Below are 16977 nucleotides of genomic sequence, written 5' to 3'. Positions count from 1 at the left end.
ACTTTCATATATTACTTTCACTAGTTTTTGTAGTCATAGCTAGCCTTTGGTGTAACTGGTGAATGAATGTAATTGTGGTGTAAACATTTGATAGCAACTTTACTTACATTGACAGGTAAGATGAAAGTTCAAGAACAAAAACATTACATCATAGCTTTACCCATTCACAAATAATATGAGCAAACCCTCTGTGCATATCAGGTTTTGGTTATGCTCTGTGGTGGAATTTTTTTTTCAGTACTAGAAACTGAACTTAGGGTTTCCTAATTTGCCATTAATTTGTATCTATGCTATGTAACTGTTATGTGATGTGTGCTCCTGTGTGCCTCTACAGCCAAACTTTGATTGGCTGTGCCGGTGTTTACATAGATTTAAGATGCTAGGCTGAACTCTGCCATTGAGATGCTCTCAGTCCACACACCAGGTTTTGAATTCCAGAAAAAACATTTTTCCTTCAAAATTCTTGTGTGGTAGCTATGACATACATTTCCCTTCTGTGTTACCTCTGTGTGTGTGTGTGTGTGATGTGTGCATATAATGCATACACATATGAATTTGCAGGTGTATATGCCTGACCCTATGTATAAAGGCCGGCAGAGGGTGCAGGGTGCCCTGCTCTATTCTCTCCACCAAGACAGTGTCTGTATTCAACCTGGCATCGGGCTGGCAGCCAGCAAACCCCAGCGATCATTCCGTTTCTGCTCTCCACAGTGCTGGTGTCCCAGGACCACATGGTCACATCAGAGTTTGTACTTGGGTGTATGGATCTGAACTCCACACATATGCTCTCAGCTTACCCCTCCTATCTTTCAGATGTCTTTGGTGGGACTCCTCAGTACCTCACTTAGGTTGCCCAACCTCCTCCTACTCTTGTCAGCCATAGTTCATACCTGTACCCAAGGTGTCATGCACACGTCTTACTTTGCTTCTTGTCTTTGTCTTTGATTTTAGACACAAGTTGGGCAAGGCACAGTCCAGGCTGCTTGTTTGCAGTGGCACTCTCAGAACAGAGGCTTGCCTGGCTTTTGGTAGAGGCTCAGTACAAGTGATAGTTAATCTTCATCTTGACAGAGAGGGTCACCTGAGGAAAAAGACCACGCTTAACTTTGGGAAGCATCCTCTGATGGTCTGAGGTCCCGGATGAAAGAAAAAAAGTCAAAAAAGAGAAAATGAGTTGTGCCCCATCATCTATCTCCCCGCTCCTCCACTCCTCTGCCAGGGTTGGAGTTGCTTTCCAAGCCATGATGACCTATACGCCCAGGACAGGAGCCAAAATAAACCCTTCCTTTCTGAAGTTGCTTTTCCCAGTTATTTGTTACAATGTAGTCGGGACTTTTGTGGCTGTGCAAACAAACAAACAGACAAACAAACAATGACCCGAAGCAACTCATTGGGGAAAGAGTTTATTTTGGCTTAGGATTCCGAAGGACACCCCTATTAGTGAGGCAGGCTTGGCACAGCTTCGGCGGGAAGCTGACTGAAGACATTCTATTGTACAGGAAGCCGAGAAAGCAAACTGGAAGTGGCTATAAACCTTCAAAGGCTCCCTCTGGTGACATACTCTTCCAGCAAGGCCGCAGCTCCTAAAGGTTCCGTAATGTCCCCAAACAGCAACACCGACTGGGGAACCAGGTCTTCAAATGCTGGCATCTGGCGTCTATGGGGAACACTCTTCATTCAAACCACCGCACACAGTAACAACAAAAGTAGCTAGTGCACTTAGGGGGTAAATGCTCGTTCTGCTAGAGGCTAAACAGACAGCCACAAAGAAGTCTAAGTTTATAACAAACACAGTGGCCTTCTTACCCTGGACCAGTCAAGATTCCTGATACTTCTTTTCCTCTCTGTCCCCTATGAAACCAGTTAGCCCAGGGCTGACTGACACATCGCTGAGCCTCCACACTGGGGGATAGGGGCTGGCCTGTGTTCCCATCGCTCAACCACAGGCCCTAGACTTACTGCTCCCAGGAAGGGACCGCTGGGAAGTTGGTGTGGCAGACCCTGCATTTCTACTGGCCCTTGCATGTGTTGTATATCAGTGTGGAACCAGGTCCTGACTTTCATGTGGATCACAGAAATTTGATGTCTTCCCTGCAGTGTTCCTGTGTGGATCGTGGTGGCATCGTCTACCTCTGCTCCCCCTTTTCTCTCTCCCTTGAGCTACCTACCCCTCTCATGTCAGGGTTGGTTCACAATTTCTTCTCTTGGCCACTGACTTTCCTTGTCTGTGCTTTTGCTCTAGGGCAGGTCCTCTGTCCCCTTGGTCACAATTTCGGTCCTGTGGCTTTCTAATCTTTCGAGCGGTCACTCATTCTTGTCTGCGTCTGAGCACCCCTGCTGCGTTTCTTACCTTTCTGCCCGAATGGTGTCTGTTGTAGCTCACTCCTTTCTGTGTGTCCCACGGGCTGCCCTGTAGTCTGGGACAGCATTGAAGGGAGTGAGAAGTGGAGCAGGAAATACTCCACATGGAGTTCCTTCGGCCCTCGGAGCTTCCTGTCCTGCTCTGCCCCAGGAACATGCTCAAGCTGAGGCTGGAACTGAGGAACCTCATCTGCCATCCCTGGTGAACAAAACCTTCCCAGGAATTCCCTGTGGAGGAGCCCCGCAGCACCTGAGGGAGAGCAAGTGCCTTGCCAGGAAGAGGTCCCACCTGAGTAGTTTCCAAGGAAAACACTGCCTTGCCTTGACGTATGGAGCGCCTGGAGGGAGCAGACTACACACACCATAAATTGCCAGCCCGATTTTCATCTGCATCCACTTACCCCCGTGTCCAAGGCTGAGGTCCTCCTGGGCCAGAAGGGGGTTTGCACAGCTGGATTTGGTGCTGAGAGGGGAGGCCTGAGAGCCAGCGACACTGGGAGAGCCACAGATCTGGAGACCTCCAGCAGAGAAGACTGAGGGTGGGCTACACGGAGCACCTGGGGCTGTGCAGAGTGCAGTGGTGTGCCGCGCTTTCAGTCAAGGGACCTTCTCAGCTCCATCCTAGAGAGACCGGGTATTAAGAGTGGGAGGAGGAGCTGAGAGGGCCACAGAAACAGAGGACCAAGTCAAAACAGCTAGCTCAAAACCCCAACCTTCCTCCCCTCGCCAGTGCATCCTTAGAAACTTATGAAGAAGAAAGGTGTTAGCTTGGCTTCAATAGAAACCACCATAATCCATCTGTTCATTCATTCATTCATTCATTCATTCATTCACTCACTAGGTGCTTCCTAGGTTTATGCAGGGTGGGAAGGGCTTGAGTCTCCTGCATGCACTTCATATTCTCTGCCTTTTAGCAACTGGTATTTGAGTTTACACCACAAGGGAAATGTAGATAGAGCTACGTGGAGAGGATAAGTGGGACCTGGAAACCTGAAGGAGAATCTGGGGACCTCTGGAGTGCCTTTCCAGCAAGTGCTTCCTAAGCTGCATAGCAGAGAAGATGTGTTTCAGGCAACGTGGACATACAGAGAAGCCTGGAGAAACAGAGGCAGAGATCAAGGCCCATGTTCAGAAAGCAAGGGGTTAAGAAGCAGGCAACAGGGAGAAATAGAGGACAGGAAAGAGGGCTCAGGTTCTTGGAGGCAAGGCACCGAGGAAGTTCCTCTGGGGGAGATGAGAATGTAGGGCAGCTCGCATTTGAGGTCTAGCCTGTGTGAAATGGTGGGAGCAGGTATGAGAACGCTGGTGAAGAAGCCGGGACTTAGCATGGAGATTGCAGAGGCTAGGAGTCCTGTCATGGTCACAAAGCAGCAATGGAGCAAGCAAACCACTGTCTCCAGATTCAGCGCCTCCATAATTAAAATGGGAGGATGCCAGCACCTTCCCCTGAATCTGCCTGGAGACTCGACACAAGCCTGCAGTGACATGTGGTAGCTGTTGATGTATATGATGTGAATCTCAGGGCACTGGTCCAGGTCACGGTACAGGGCATAGTCTCTCCCTGACTGCTTGAACAGATTGAAGATGTTGGAATCCCCCCCACCCCCCGCTGAGCATGTGTCCCCACTGCTTAGCCCTTTCTGGCCTGTGTGGAGTGGGGTGTGTCAGTGGAGAGGTCAGTCTCACCTCCCACAGATACACTGTCCCACATGAGCTCCCTTGTGCTGGGTTGTGGAGATCAGGTTCTTACGTGGAAGACCTTGGAGGATGGGAGAGGACAAGCAGCTCTGCCTGAATGCCTGGCATGGCAAGAGACCTGGCACTGTTCAGGGAAGGGAGAGAGCGTCCGGCCAGGGGAAAGGATGGCGGAGCTGAGGGCAGAACAGCAGGTTGCTGTCTGACATTGTGCCCCCTCTGAGAATAAAGAAAGGGCAGGGTAGGAGGAGTTTCTCATAATTGCTGTGAGGATTAAATGAAGTCATGTATGTAAAATGTTTAACATAATATGCCTGGCATGTAATAAATTCTTAATCAATGCCAGCTAATGTCACAATGCTCTTGTGTTCCTTCTGGAAACCCCTCAGAATTGCTGAGAGGATTAAATGCGGTCACATATAAAATGCTCAGCCTGGCATTCAGTAAGTGCTCCATTAGCATTAGCCATTGTTGTCATGACCGTCAAATTCCTTCTGAAAAACATACATGCCATCTCCCTGAGTCAGTCTTAGTTCTGCTTCTCTTTCACACACACACACACACACACACACACACACACACACACCCCTACACCTGCCTAACCAATCACCAAGTCCCTCTCTTCTCAGCCCTGACATCTCTTGCACATCTTTCTTGATTGAATATGGAGACCAGGGAATGAGTGAAGCTGCTACAACTGTAGCCCAAGCTTGCTTGACCCTTGTGGGCTCTGTAGATCCTGGCTCCCCTGGAACAGTCCCCTGTATCTGCTCTGCCTGTCTGACCTCCTCAGAGCAGCCCTGCCCTGCTCCTGTGAATGCCCCCAGCTCCTGCCCAGGCCTGGCTTACATGGATTGTGGGCCGTTCTGGTAGCAACTGCACGGAATCCTGATGAGGAACTGGTCCCAGTTTTACACTCAAGGAAGTAGAGGAGAGATTCGGTCTGGGAGGAGCCTAACTAGATGACCTTTGAGGTCTTCTCCGACTCCAGCATTCTTGGATTGAGTTTCGACAGGAAAATGCTTGTCTCCACAGCATTTGGACTTACTCTTGTGAGGAGATATAGGACTCTTCACGCTGAGTGGAAGTATCATGACTGGCAGAAGAGAAGCCAAGGCCTACGGAAGCCAGAGTGATGAATCTTCCAGAAGATTCCTTCCAGGGTCCTGGCTCTTGTGCATTGGAATACCATCTTCTGGTAGAACTTTGACAGGTGTGGAGGTGTGTGAGAACTGTGAAGCTCCATTTTATGGCCTCGGGTAGTGGTATAGGCGACTGAACGTTATTCTTTAAAATGCTTGTATTACATTTATTTATTGTATCTGTGTGTGCGCATGTGCACAGAATGCATGCCATGGCACGAGTGTGTGGGTAGAGAATAAATAAATAACTCTCAGAAGTCGTTTCTTTCCTCCTACTTTGTGGGTCCTAGGGATCAAATACAGGTCGTCAGGCTTAGTGACAAGTGCCTTTTACGAGCTGAGCTATCTCTCTCTGGTGCCATGACTGAGTCTTAAATGTAATTGAAAAACACATGGGGCAGAACATTGGCTGATCAGATCTAGTGCATCCTGCATCCCACCACAGCAGGAGATTCTGTAGGTCAGGCTTGCATTGGATGCCTTCTTTTCTTATCATGCAGTCCTATAGTCTCACAGGGAGGGGGCGCTCCAAGGCTAGACAGGTATGCTTACTGTGTGTCTTTTGAGAAAGCTCCCCACTTTCTGGGCTAGCTCATCAATAAAAAGAGGGGGCAGATTATGAGGCTTTAAAAAGAAGGCTGAATCTAGGGCCTGGAGCTTGCTTTTCCCCCTTTGAATAAGGGAAAAGGAAGTCTTCACTCATTGTTCCCCTTGTCCTTCGTTCCCTTGGTTGGCCCCAACCTTCCGCCACCCAGAGCACAGCTCCCAGCGACCTGGAGAACTTTGGTATTTACCGCTTAGCACTTGCTGTACGCGGCTCCGGCCTTCTTTAGAAGCCTTTTCTTTACGAGTTTATTTTGGCTTGTGCTGAACATTCATAAAATTCCTAGGGAACTGGAGGTTCAAAAGTCGGGCTTGTGGAAGGAGTAGGTGGGAGGGGGTGGGAACAGCAGAGAGGGACGAGGCAGGGCCAGCCCTGGGAAGCTGGAGGAAGAGACAGTTTTCCATTCTCTACTCGGGCCCCGCCGGCCGCCTGTGAGTCTTGGGTCTTCTGGGTCGTGAAAGGGGAGAAGGGGTGAACGAGAGAGAGGTGTGGGAGAGCCTGAGGGAGGAACGGCAGGCCTGGGAGGGCTGGGATCTTCCCACCCAGAGCAGAGCAGTTTCTGATAGGAGTCCTGCTGGCTTGTCTCGGGTTTTCTTGTCATTCATCTCCTCCTTGGACAGGGGTTCCTCAGCAGGTTGGAGGCAAGGATGAACGCCTGAGCACGGGGCATATGAAACAAATTAGGTCTCCGTTACAGCCACCCAGAGGCGGGTGATGGATGGGCCTGTGCTCTCAGCAAAGCTAATTGGCAACACACAGAGACATCCAAGAAAGTATATTATTTTGCCAGACTTTGGAGTCACTGGTCGCCGCCCCCCCACTCCCCCCCCCGTGCCCGTTTTTATTTTTTTTTAAATTGTAGAACACTATACAGCCAGAGATAAAAAGCACAGTGAAAGTTTCCCATCTAATAAAAAGCATTGACTGCAGAGTAAAAATAATGTACACAGAGAAGTTTGATTTGGATTCAGGTTTTATTAATGTCCCTTCGTTGCAAAATGGTTTCAGTTACAAAACAATTTAGAGAGTGCCACATTAATTAACAGCTTGTCTTTCTGAAGGGCCAGGGAGTGTGTGTGTGTGTGTGTGTGTGTGTGTGTGTGTGTGTGTGTGTGTGTGTGTGCGCGCACACACACACACACACACACAGTGATTCCAGAAAAAGGAGGTTGTTACAAATTGCAAATTGCAAATTGCACTTAGACCTGGGAAGAAAAGCCTCCTGATTAAGATTGGGACAAAGCACCTGAAGTTTATTCAGGGTCAACTGATAGAACAACCTTAAATAATGTGTGAATTGTAGCCAGTCGGATCAGCATGGTATTCTAGGTGTCACTTTCCCAATTTGTAAAATAAGATTTTTTTTTTTCAGTGGCCTCTGAGGATCTCAGGATTTCTCTAGTGAATTCTGGGCACTTATTATGTGTTCTCAAGTATTTTAAATTTGACTTTAGGAAACAGTTACTGGATTTAATATTGATCAGCAATGGAGAGATGACACGCCAGAGTTAGAACCAGACAAGCTGGGAGCTGTGCTTGTGTATCCCTGTAAAAGTGGAATAGTCCTAGGTTCACTGGGAAGTTTGCAAGACAGCCAGGTGAGCACACCGTAGGGCGGGCAGGTGTTATAATGTTTCTGATCAGTGGTTTCTAAATGACCTTCATATCTGCAAAGTGCTGGCAAGTGAATTGGTCCCCACACTAGTCCCCAAAGAGTTATTTTCTACTGTAACTTGTCGTGTTCACCCAAGTGCTTGCCTATTTGATTGTTTTGTTTTCTTCCTACACAACTGGAGTTTTCACTAGGGAGGAGATAGAACTCTAGCCGCTTGCTTTTTTAGATGGCTTGGGCCATGGGGCTTTTAGGGCTACTAGCCAGGTAGGTCAGCTAGGGGAAGTGAAAGGCCCAGCGTGTCTTCGCTTAGGGAAGCAGATAGAGACCCGAGGACAGCCCTGTCTCTGTTGTGGTGGGAGAGGGTTTGTTCTGCAGGGCACACTTGGAAGCTGATTGTACTCTCTCAGTGGTATCTCACTGTAGCTGATCCCTAACTCTGCCATGTGTAACTCTCCAATACCAAGAGTACTGGATGAGAGGCAGGGCATACATATGGAGCCAGGTTTCCAGAGCCTCTGCTCCACAAGACTAATGCAATCTCCTCAGCCTCAGCTTGAAAAGGGGTTAGTTTCTCAAAAGGACAAGGGGAAGGGAATGAGTGTATTTCTTTCTGCAGTGGCTCTGAGTCCTGCTTTGGTCTGCTCTTCCCTTCCCCAAACCTTTGATGCCCACATGAACTAAAAAAAAAAAAAAAAAAAATTGCTGGTGTTGCCTAGTTTTTCAGAATCAGCATTCTGCCTATCTCTGTACAACCGCAGGACCCAGGGGTCTGTTCTGGCCATCCATTCTATCTCCTATCTCTGCTACATACCCCTAGAGCCTTGGCTGGCCTGGCCTGGTGCTGACCACTGCCTGCTGTGCTCTCCTTCCCACCTTCCCAGGGCCTGGTTGGCCTTTGAGTAAACAGATAGCCCAGCGAGGTGTGTGATCAATTAGCTTTGCTGAAAATACAATCATTTTGTTATTCCAAGCTGATGAGGAGGCCTCTTCGGCCTGCTCTCCCAGCCTCCACATGCCAATCAGCCCGTGTCACCGATATAATTTTCCACATAAACACAACCTTTGTGCAACATCTACTCTTGTAAATAGATGTAATTCCCTAACCAAATAGCGCACTTGGAGGGGAAATGGATATTATGCATGCAAAAAGAAAAGCTGGTGATTTTTACACTTTCCAGGCAACAAAAGATTACCCTAATTGCAAATGGGGAGGGGGGATTAGGGGAGGGTGCGGGGATGGGGGGTGGGTGGTGGGTGGGAGAATAGCTCCTGAGAGGCTGGAGAGGCCTGCTTCCAGGCAGATTTTTTCGCTCTCTTTGCGTGTGTGTGTGTGTGTGTGTGTGTGTGTGTGTGTGTGTGTGTGTGTGTGTGTGTGTGTGTAAAGACCACCAGGAACTGCCTAGCCCGGGATTTGTCCTGTTTAGGCAGTGCGGAGAACGTGGTTGTTGTTGCTGTCTGAAAGGAAACGGAGATACTTAATTATAAGGTTCGGTCTTTCTTGCCAGGAGAGACCCCTCTGAACCCTAAACTATACACATCCTGTTGGAGCATTTCCCCCTGCATCCCTGTTCAGAACAGCTTCGGTGGGCTGTGGACCGCGAGTCCCTCTGTAATGCATTGGTGTGTCTCTCTCAATGTTCCGCTCATTTCCGTAGATCCCTAAATTAGACCTTGAAAGTAGCGGAAGTTGCCGGGCAGCTGAGGACCCAGAGCACCGCAGAACCCACTGTGTAATCCCAGCCAGGTTCCTGCACTCTGAGTGCTGTGGAAAAAAAAAGCCTGAGATAGCCCCGCCCGAGAGCCTCTAGCCTCCTTCACGGTGCCCCCTGGTGCACAGGAGAGGAAAAGCCCCTTGAGTCTTGTTTGGCCTGCCTATGGTCCTGGGCTAACTGGGTGTAGAAGGAGAGCTCTAAAGGGACTTCCCAGGGTGGCTAAGTGGCTCCCTCCAGGTTGGGCAGTCAGCCTCTGGGCTCTACCTCTATACCTGAAAGGTCACAAGGTCGCAGAAAATGTAATCGCAAAGGTGCATTATTAGCAGGTGAGCAATCACATCTTGGCCTGAAGAAATCCTTGGTGCCTTTGCAGAATACTTTGAGGTCTTTACTCAGTCTGAGTTCAAAGCGGCAATGAAGAGCAAGCCAGGCAAGGCAGGTCTGTTGGTCTGTGTACAGGGGGAGAAAGGGGACAGCAGCGGGGTACAAAGAGCAAGTAGTGACTGCAAGACTCCCAGCTTTTTTCTTGGGTCTGTTCTCACACCTAGGGAAGGTGTGTGTGGCCCCATAGTTTGTTTGTTACAAGAGGTTCTTCTCTTTGAGTCTCTCCCCAACCCCCAAGAAATTCAGCTAAGGAACCTTCCCCCTAAGCGTCCCTTTGGTCCCCGGTTTCTGAAGCCCATCTGAAACTCATTAGCTGCTTGAAATGATTGTCATGGGAACCCTTGATGGAGAACAAGAAAGGGAGAGGGACGGTTTTAAAGGCTTCTATTTCTAATCGCGATGCTGATGAGAAATCAGGCAGATGTTTAGAAGCCTGGCTGTTGAAGAATAACCCGGGTGTTGGGACCATTTCCTCGCCTCACTCCGGGCTTGAAACCATTTCCTCTGCCTTCCACTACCTTCCCTCACTGCCTTTGTCTCAGCTCCTAGAACTGTTAGCTCTCATTGGGTGTCCTTTGCTAAGGCAAAGCTCCTTGCCTGATCCCAGGGACCTAGCACTCCTGGACTCTGAATTATGACTTAATTCCTGCCCTTCAAAGATCAAGTGATTTTGCATTTCAAATAATAAAATCTCCAACTATAACAAAAGTTGGAGGTATAATATACCAAGTTACAGCCCTGAGAATCGTATAGTAGATTTTTCAAATCGTAGAACACAGAATGAAAAATACCTTTGCATTGCGGAGTCTGAAAAACCTAGAAGCCTGGAATCATTCTGTTAGAATTCTTAAAAAAAAATTAATGTATTCACATGAAAGTCTTACATCTTAGTAGCACAAAATATCAGAATTAAGGAATTTGGGGATTATGACATTGTAACTAATTTTTTTTAGAGCATTAGGAATATGGAAGAAGTGGGGAGTGGTGGTGCAGAGGCAAAGACAGGAGAACCCCTGTTAGTTTGGAGCCAGCCTGACCTACATAGTGAGTGAGTTCCAGGACAGCCAGGGCAGTGTAGTGAGAACCTGTCTCAAAAACAAAACAAAACAAAACAAATAAATAAATAAACTAAATACAGATAAATTAATCTGTAGAAGCACGGGCTCCTAGACACTAACAGTTAGAGACCTTAAGCACAGTGGAGCGCTAGAATGTTAAACTACAGAGCTCTTACTGACAGAATTTTAGAAGCAGAAGGTCTGTATCCTGGAACGATAGCATTAGAGATTCAGAGAAATTCATAATTACAGACTTTAGGTCTAGGCACTTAGAACTGCAGGATGTTTCAGTCACTGTTTTGTGAGGAAAGAGGAGATGTACAAATTCCAGAATTTTGGAATTACAAGGTTTCAGGCATAGCCGGAGGAACTTCAGGGACAAAGAGGGGGATTTGCATGCCAGTCAGCTGTACTCCTGGCCCAGTTGTATTTGTGCCTTTGCTCACACAGGTACACACACACACACACACACACACACACACACACACACACACACACTTGGAGACCATATATATATATATATATTAGATAATATATATTCTAATTTTATTATCCTTATATCCTCTAGAGCTATCGACATCTTTTTCTACCTCTTCTCTGCTCTACCTCCCCACACTACAAATTCCTACTGGCCTATTTTTCGAGAGACATCTTACTTTCATTTTGCACATCATGAAGTGTCTTAACTCCCCGTGCCCGTGCCTCGAGGACCAGTCTATGAATAACATGTTAGTGATACGAAGCTTTGGCTCCTCTGGGATTTGGGAAGCGTCACAGAGATGGGGCAGAAGAGCCTGTGTGGCCCGTGGTGAGGATGGCAGCAGACGGGTCCTTCTAGAAGCCACATCACCTATCCTTCCTTAGAAGGAGGTGGGAGTCACAGGGGTGGGGGGGGCGGCGAGACTGGGAGAGCCTGTTTAGGTGAAGGGAGACTGGAAACCATAAACCATGTTGCACTTATTTATTTTATGATCCTCGTGGGCTGGGCTTTACACACATTGAACAACATGTGGATTAGATAATTTGCCAGGGATGCACAGCCTCCGATGGTTATCAGGTTCGGAGGCGATTAAAGCCAGGTTGACGAGGACGATTTGGCAATGAGTTGATGCTGGGATCCATGGCAAGGATATGTGGAGGCTCCTCACCAAGCCATAAATCCCCGCAGGGGATGGCACAGTGGAAGAGGGTGGTCAGATAGCAATGGGAGGAGTAACTTTCGGGATTCTATTACATCGCTCAGGGACAAACTCAAAGCAAAACACAAGCGGCCACAAAGGCACCCTGACATTTTAGAAAACACTGGCTTCCTAGTGAATCCACCCCCAAACACTGTGAAAGGACTAGCCAAAAACAAACAGCCTGAATAGTGGGTCCTCTGGCCTTTTCGATCAAGCACAGAAAAGACAGATGCACAGGCTTTCCTCTACCTTTTTCTGGAAGTCCCCAGGCCCCCAGGTTCACATACATCACCTCAAAACTCTATATGAGAGAGGAATGCAGGCAGAAATGGCAAGATATCAGTCAGTGTCCTACAGACAAAATGGAGGATTTTTTATTATTTGCCAATTTCAAAAAAATTTTCAATAAACCACTTAGTTTAGAGATTGGAAAGCCTCACAGCCAATGAAATCACAGCTCTCCTTGGCTTCTAAGGATACTATTTCCGTGGAGCCAGAGAGTTTTCTGAAAACTGAAAACTCCAGAGAATTCCAAGACAGAAGGTTCTAGGCACACCGCATAGCTTTGCCCATGGGGCTGTGCGCCTCCAGGCAAGTCACAGTTCCTCTCTGATCCCCAATAAGCCCACCCACAAGTAGGAAGTTGCCTTAAATAATCTCAGTGTGGGAGCGAAAATATTAGAAACAGGAAAAGAACCATTTGGTTCTGTTTCCTTTTGACACATTGCATTTCGGATCCATCGGGCTGGTGCTCCTGTTTATTTCCGGAGGCTGCACAACCTAAAATGGCCGCCTCTGTGGCTCTCACTTTTGATTTCCAATGCTAAACAGAAAAACCACCACAACCCCAAACTCCCAAGACTACTGACTGTGTCAGCTGTACACACTTCCCAGTGGTGCGGGGGAGATCAGAGTGAAGCCAGTTGACAAATGCCTGCTCAGTTCTGTAAGAACTGAGGAAAGGAAGGTGGAAATGGACAAATGGCACAGAAGCTTGGGGCTCAACGGGCCACTCTGTCTGACTCAGTCTCTCTGTCATTAAAAAATCTCGAGGTTGTCTTCTGCTCCTAAACACAGTCCCCAGCCAGCCATGATTCTGAAGTACAGCATTAGGTACACTGTGCTCTATATGTACCCCAGCCTGCAGGGACCTCTGAGGCTGATTCTGGAATTGGGAGCAGCAAGGCTAAGGGGACGGGACAGCCTTTACAAAGGGACAAAGCCAATGTCCCAGTGTGAACAAGCCCCATTCACTGGAGGCCTAGAAGGATAAGGAGGGGGTGGGTGAGCAGGGTGACTAGGAATGGTGGTGAGGACTCTCTGTCACAGGCCCAATGGAAGTCAGTGAGCTCACCATGTTTGCAATTGGTCAAAGATGCGTGAGAGTGACAGGGCTGTGGCAGCCCTGACAACCATGGGGAAGAGCACTGGTCTCACTGCCACCACTAGGATGTACAGGTAGTGAGGGTTGCTGACCTGCTAGGCTGGCTGACAGCAGGCTGGTTCCTGTTCATGACAGTACAAAGTGTCCTTTGTGGTGATCAGAATGAAGTTGTTCCTGAAACATTTACCACTGGATCTTTCTGGGATTTCAGATCTTGGGATGTGGGGCTGTTCATGATCACAGGACCCCACTCAGTCAGGTCAGCTAAAACACCACCAGGAGAGGCAGAACCATCCATCTCGGCCACACGACCCACCCTAGTAGATAAATGGCCACGTATTCTGTTTGACCACAAGGTATTGGTTCAGACAGACAACACAGCAGCCCCACAAAGCAGTCTGGTATGTTACAAGAATGGACTCGGAGGAGGAGACAGAAAACTATTCATTCAGGTTTTTTAAATAACTGTAGTTGAACACAGAAGTTCATACTATCATCCCAGCACTTGGTAGCCTGAAGGAGAAAAAGTACCAGAACTTGGAGGCTACCCTGGGTTACATAGAAAAACCCTGTCTCAAATGAAACAGAAAATACAACCCCAGCGCAGCTTCCTGGGCCACTGTCTAAGCAAACAACCCGTCATTTCATGGGCTCAGCCACCCATCTCATTTGAGCAGCAGACCACATGGCAGACTGGAGCTAGAAACACAGACATAGCTCTTTGGTCCAGCCTGAGACCCCTTCTGCTGTCATAGGCTTGCAGGATTACAACATATAAAACTCATGGACAGAGCTCTTATGGAATCTCTCAATCTTGTCACGGGAGGTGAATGTACCCAGAGTCCTTACCAGAATCCACAGGACTTGGGGTTCCTCCTCTTTCGACTGATGCCACCGGGTGGCAGTTCTTTCTTCCGCCTTACCAGATTTTTTCTTGCTTCATGGCCAGTCCGGATGCTCCTCCTTGTGTCTGATCTCCTGGGGCAAGTACACCAGGTATGCTGAGCATGGCAGATGGACAGTGCCCCCCCTCACCCCCCCAAGTAGCAGAGGCTTTGGGTGGGGAGGAGACTCAGGAGGGCTCTCTCAGTGTTTAGTGAATAAACACTGAATCGGGTTTCTGGCCTGTCACTCTGCAGCCTTTCAGCACAGGAGAGGCCAGATGGGCCTAGGGGAGCTCCCACAGCACATGAAGAGCTGGAGCTTGTGACTGGGGGTGGGTGGGTGGAGGGGTCTGAGGCCCAGGCAGGGCTGGCCCTGTGCAGCCCCATGGAGTCAGCATTTGGAGGCTCTGCAACTTCACACCTTTGAAAGGCTCCAGAGCGGCTCACAGGAAAAATAAACTGTTTCTTCCATCCGTGGCAGCTCGGCCATCCTCAGAGGCTGCTAGGCACACACAAGAAACCCTGTAAAAGGGCTCAGTGTTTCCTTTTCCACTCCCTGAAAGGATATGATCTGGCCTCTTAGGGCTGCTGGGGGTGAGCTAAAAGCCTTACCCACCAGAGTCCTGGGTCGAGCCTGATTCCCCAGGACATCCAACCTGCTCAGGAATAGAAATACCTGCCCTGGGGCTCGACTAAGGCAGTGTGCTTAGAAACTGGTTGGCACACGGGATTTGCTTTATCAACAGCTTCTCGATTGTCTGTGTCACCCCCAACTAGTCAGTATCTGCAGCAGCCGCAGATGACGTCTCGGTACCTATGTGAGGAGAAGCGGGCAGGAGGGTTTCCCCGTAAGGGACACACAGGGCTTCTCTGCAGGCCTCTTACTGTCTGTTTCTCCTCCCCATGGGTCCCAGGTCCAGCATCTTACAAGTGGGATTGGTCGTGAGGATAACTTCAATGCAAGGCATTTATGTGCTGGGATTCATTATTGCCACACAATCGTAGGAAGAGAGCAGACAATCAGGGCACGTTGAAAACCAGCAGAAAGAATGCAAGGGTTAGAGAGTCCTGGGGTTGTTACTGACCTGTCTCAACGAGAAGCGGTCCAGGCAGGAATACTGGGAGCTTTAGGCATCAGGGAGGGCTTCCTGTAGGGGAATATAACAGAAACAGGAAATTTCTGCCCAGGTCTTGCTTGCTGCAAATGCATTAGGCTCAGCCTGCTCCTGGCTCCTAGAAAGTTGGGAGACAGCCTCAAGAATGTGTGCATTCTCTTTCTGGACTTTACAGAGATGGGAAGAAGCTATTCAAACCAGGAGCCAAAGTGTGGCAAATATAGATTCCTACAAATATAGGGCAGATTCCTATGTGAATGCTCAGGGTGGGAGCGGGTGGGGATGGGGATAGCGAGCCCCCCCCTTACAGCAGGTGTTCAGAGAGGCTGAGGACATGGTGCAAGTGGGGCTGCCTGAGAGACAGGATCGGGTTTTGGCTTTGCAGTCCACTCCTAGTGACCAGACCACAGGTAAGGCTCCTAATGTTTCAAGGTCCCACTTTTTAAACGTGTAGTTTATAATCATATTACATATGAATGATATATCATTGCAATATGTAATTTGTAAGTGTTGCCAGTAAATCACAGTCCAACTTATTTTGGGGTCTCAGGGAGTCCCAGCAGGAGGAAGGCGGGTGACTTGCTGACAGTCACAGGTAAGGAAGGGGCAGAGTAGACGTGGAAATCAGGTTTTAGTCTGCAGAGAAGATTCTAAGTCCACAAGGCAAAAGCACTCTCAACTTCTAGGACACCATGGATGTTGAAATGACAGGACTTTTATTTATTCTTAATGTTATTTATGAAGGTGATGGTGATGGTGATGGTGATGGTGATGGTGATGGTGATGGTGATGGTGATGGTGGTGGTGCTGATGCTGCAGCATGTGAGGATAGCTTTCCCAAGTTGATTCTCTTCTTCCACCTTGGGTTCTGAGGACCAAACTCACGTCATCAGCCTTCTGTGGCAAAGGGCCTTTACCCACTGAGTCACCTTGCCAGCTCAAGTTCTGAGACTTTTAATAATAATAGCAGATGTCCAACAGGAGGTGGTTCTAGACAGTTCTAGGAGCCAGCAGACTCTCCATACAAGGCCCAGTGGTCAGCACTTCAGGCTTTACAGGTTAAAATGGTCCACCACATGACTCAGCTCTTTAGTTACTATGAATCATATGTGATGAGGCCCCAGGAAAGCTTCCTGACAAATACAGGTGGCAGGTGGATTTAGCCCTTAGCAACGTTTTGCTAAAACCAGTTCTCTAAACAGTTAGGAGCCTTCTGCTCTGCTAAAAACCCTGCTAAGCCCCCCTTCCGGAGCCCCACTGAGCCTCACTGGGGAAGCAGAGGGGTCCCAGAGGCCAGGACAATTCCCCAGGGTGCAGGGCCTCTGAGTGTGGCTGTCCCTTTCTGTCCTGTCCTAGAGAGGTTGTTGAAAAGCCTTCTCTGCAGTGAGCAGCCTCATTCCTCTCCTCTGGAAAACAATGTTAATTTTCCCCAAGCGGGAGGCAGCTGCACTTGTGAGCCAGACTCATTTGGCTGCATGAATATTTATGGTCTGTCCCTTAATTAAGCCCAGAAACACAATCTATCCTGCTAACAGGGGCCACTGAAGACCGGGAGGCCCCGGCTGTGTCAGGAACCAGCCTCTTGTGCCTGTGAAGTAGGGTTGTCAGCGAAACGTTTGTTTCCAGATCTGCTTGGTCAGGGCCGGAGTCCACAGGCATGGAGTCAGTATTTCCTGGAGAGCAAGCACCCTTGCTGTGTGGTTCTGCACTAGAGGCTGCCTGGCCACCTCACTGGACAGGATAGGTAGCTGTTGTTCTAGGCCTGACTGGGGTGGCACACAGGTGGTGACTATAGGCCACCACCCTAATGAGGGTGACTCAGTATTTACCCACTCCAGGGTC

General features: G+C 48.7%; 1 long non-coding RNA gene across 2 annotated transcripts; it reads right to left on the bottom strand.

Moving 5' to 3' along the window:
- Positions 1 to 1387: 1387 nt before the first annotated feature.
- LOC134486966 (uncharacterized) lies at positions 1388 to 16442 on the bottom strand. 2 transcript variants are annotated; one of them, XR_010066587.1, is made up of 4 exons: positions 13986 to 16442; positions 2763 to 2982; positions 2351 to 2611; positions 1388 to 1657 (listed from the first exon to the last, which is right to left on the bottom strand). It is a non-coding gene; the product is annotated as an uncharacterized LOC134486966 (long non-coding RNA). The 2 variants fall into 2 exon arrangements; XR_010066588.1 differs by having other exon boundaries at positions 2351 to 2417.
- Positions 16443 to 16977: the final 535 nt, after the last annotated feature.

The sequence above is a fragment of the Rattus norvegicus genome, chromosome 5 (assembly GCF_036323735.1).
Source record: "Rattus norvegicus strain BN/NHsdMcwi chromosome 5, GRCr8, whole genome shotgun sequence".
Classification (NCBI taxonomy): Eukaryota; Metazoa; Chordata; class Mammalia; order Rodentia; family Muridae; genus Rattus; species Rattus norvegicus.
Note: the sequence above shows the minus strand (reverse complement) of the source record. Positions and strands in the feature narration are given on the sequence as shown.